This window comes from Loxodonta africana, chromosome 8, assembly GCF_030014295.1.
Source record: "Loxodonta africana isolate mLoxAfr1 chromosome 8, mLoxAfr1.hap2, whole genome shotgun sequence".
In the NCBI taxonomy this organism is placed as follows: Eukaryota; Metazoa; Chordata; class Mammalia; order Proboscidea; family Elephantidae; genus Loxodonta; species Loxodonta africana.
This window is the reverse complement of record NC_087349.1, coordinates 851030-854555: the sequence shown is the minus strand read 5'-3', so window position 1 is coordinate 854555 and position 3526 is coordinate 851030.

Genomic DNA, 3526 nt, shown 5'->3' with positions numbered 1-3526 from the left:
CCATCGCAGTGCGTGTGTGTGTGGTGAACGGGGGCCATCGCAGTGCGTGTGCGTGTGTGTGGTGAACAGGGGCCATCGCAGTGCGTGTGTGTGCACATGTGGTGCACAGGGGCCATTGTGGGGGGTGTGTGTGTGTGGTGAACAGGGGCCATCGCAGTGCGTGTGTGTGCACGTGTGGTGCACAGGGGCCATTGTGGGGTGTGTGTGTGTGTGTGGTGAACAGGGGCCATCGCAGTGCGTGTGTGTGTGGTGAACGGGGGCCATCGCAGTGCGTGTGTGTGTGTGCGTGTGTGTGGTGAACGGGGGCCATCGCAGTGCGTGTGTGTGCACGTGTGGTGCACAGGGGCCATTGTGGGGTGTGTGTGTGTGTGGGGAACAGGGGCCATCGCAGTGCGTGTGTGTGCACGTGTGGTGCACAGGGGCCATTGTGGGGTGTGTGTGTGTGTGGTGAACAGGGGCCATCGCAGTGCGTGTGTGTGTGGTGAACGGGGGCCATCGCAGTGCGTGTGTGTGTGTGTGTGTGTGTGTGGTGCACAGGGGCCATTGCGGTGCGTGTGTGTGTGTACTGGAGAACAGGGTCCATCGCAATGCATGCGTGTGCGTGTGTGTGGTGAACAGGGGCCATCGCAGTGCGTGTGTGTGCACGTGTGGTGCACAGGGGCCATTGCGGGGTGTGTGTGTGTGTGTGTGTGGTGAACAGGGGCCATCGCAGTGCGTGTGTGTGGTGAACAGGGGCCATCGCAGTGCGTGTGTGTGTGGTGAACGGGGGCCATCGCAGTGCGTGTGTGTGTGTGTGGTGAACGGGGGCCATCGCAGTGCGTGTGTGTGCACGTGTGGTGCACAGGGGCCATTGTGGGGTGTGTGTGTGTGTGGTGAACAGGGGCCATCGCAGTGCGTGTGTGTGTGGTGAACGGGGGCCATCGCAGTGCGTGTGTGTGTGTGTGCGTGTGTGTGGTGAACAGGGCCATCGCAGTGCACGCGTGTCCATGTGTACGCATGTGGTGGAGAACAGGGACCGTCGCAGTGCCCCTACAAGGGAGGCAGAGAGGCTGATAAGATAGCGGGTAGCCAGGGAGCAGCAAGTAGTAGATACGCTGGCTGAGATGCCCACGTAGCCACAGGGATCAACCTTAAATACAGCACGCTGAGTTAACAACGTAAGAGATGGAGTTGAGATCTCCAGTATATCGCTTGTGTCAGTCAGAAGTGCTTACACACAAATCACACAGAAACTGAACCGGACATATTGAGGATGTAGGGGGTGAGGGTGGGCTGTGGGGATGAAAATAATAAAACAGAAATGATGTGGCTGGCTGTCGGGTGTGGGGTTGTCTTGTCACGGCAAGAGAGCAGTAGAGGTACCCACTCTGCCCCATCCTTGACTGTTCTGACCTCCCGGCTCTTTGTTGAGCATTTTAATGGACTGGCCTTGTGGGGGCAAAGAGCAGTGGATATGCTGTGGTCCTGGTTAAGCTTCCTGGTGGCAGGGCAGTAAGGGTGGTCAACAGCTGGGCTGCTGTAATGCTAGCTAACATTTACAAGGCACGAGCCATGGCTGCTAACCAAGAGGTTGGCAGTTTGATTCCCCAGACACTCCTTGGAAACCCTGTGGGGCAGTTCTATTCTGTCCTATTGGGTTGCAATGAGTTGGAATTGACTCACCGGCAGCAGGTTTGGTTTATGTGTGCGTGTCTTAGGCGTTGTTTAAGCGCTTTCACGAAAGCTCACACAGCCCTGTGTGGTGAGCAGATTATCACATTTACGTGTGAGATGCTGGAAGGAGCAGTGCGGCTGCATGGCAGCTGGGGTGTGGACCCAGAGCCAGTGCATCTGACCCACGGGCACCCTTGGCTCCATGGGAGGGTGGCCACAGGTGAGCACCTTGGTCCAGGTTGTGTCTAAGTTCTTGTCCTCAACGTGTGGTCCCTGTGCTGCAGGATGGCACTCTCCAAGACTGTTGGAAGTGCCACCCCGCTCCAACCCAGCCCACTGAGCCAGCACCTGCCCTCAGGCAAGACCTCTAGGTGCCTTGGGCACAGAGAAGGCAGTTTTAAGTGACTCGGTGGTGCAAAGCCTGTTCTGCTGAGAGTGGGAGCAAAACAGGAATGCTGTCTGGAGGACAGGGATGGTCTAGTTAGATTTAAATCAACATGTGTGGGAGAATTAAATGCCAAGCATTCGTGACTCATCTGCCCTATCTTGGTCTCCTTCCTACTCCACACTTAAGGTCCTTGTCACCACTCATTCAAATGACTCGGTGACCTAACTGGTCTCCCTAATCCTCATCATGCACGCTTTGCTACCAGGGTCATTGTCCTAGAACACAAATGGGACACGGATTTCCTCAAACACATGTCATCTGACTGACTCTATCTCCCTTGCCACTGCCGTAGCCATTCTTCCCCTCACAGAACACCCGTCTCTGCTTAACCAAGTCCTACTTACCAATCACTGCCCAGTTTATAAACCTGTGAAAGCTTCCCTCAGCCACTTGTTTTTTCAACACATAGATATTTGCACCTGTTATGTGCTGACGCTGTTTTAAATAACTAGATACCTCAGTGAACAAAACAGGTCTTTGCCTGTGTTGGGTTTCCGTTCCATCAGAATCTCCTCTCCCTGCGATCACACGCAGCCCTTCCTTCCTAGGTGAGTGCAGCATTCCGTTCTGTCCCGGAGTCTGCCCCTCAAAAACACCTGAGTGCCTGCCGTGTGCAAGGTGTATGAGGGATGCTGGGCGGAGCAGACACAGGTTCTGAGCTTCAGGCTGTTAAGGGAATCTAACACAAAGCAGTTACAGGTCTTAAGTGAGGCTGAGGGCTGTTAAGGGAATCTAACACAAAGTAGACAGTTACATGTCTTAAGGTAAGTGAAGCTGAGAGCTGTTAAGAATTCAGAGAATTATTTAAGATATGAGGCATTAAAGAAGACATTGGGGAAGGCTTTATGAGAGGTGCCTTTTGAACTGGACCTTTAAGGATGGGAAGGATATTCTAAATGAGGTGACATGCCCCAAATAGGAGAAATTACAGGGTATGTACAGGTGAAGAACAATTCATTCAGTGTGCCCAGAGGGTGGGGTGTGGAAAGGGGAGTGGTGGGAGACAGGGAAGGGGATGGAGTCAGGCAAAGGGGTTTGGATTTTATGTGGCTGGTAATGGAGAGCTGAAGAATCCTGAGCATGAGGGTGGCCTGCTTCTACCTGGGATCTGGGAATATTAATCTAGTAAGTGTTATAGAAGACTTGTTTTGGGGGGGCCTGAAGACAGGAGATAAGTTAGAAGGCTTTTGAGGGTGCAGCTGCAGTGGGAAGAGTGCAGGACAGACGGACCAGACTCCCAAGGCAGGGTCAAAGGAGGTGATGCTCTCTGAAGGCAGGGCCCTGTCTTGAGCACACCCAGCTGCACAGCAGTGAGCACGGTGCTAGGTACTCACCAAATGTTTGTTCATTCACACGTTGGGGAGCTCAGTGTTGTCTGAGATGGGGTGGTTCATGGGGGAAAGGCACCTTGGTTGTATTTCTGGT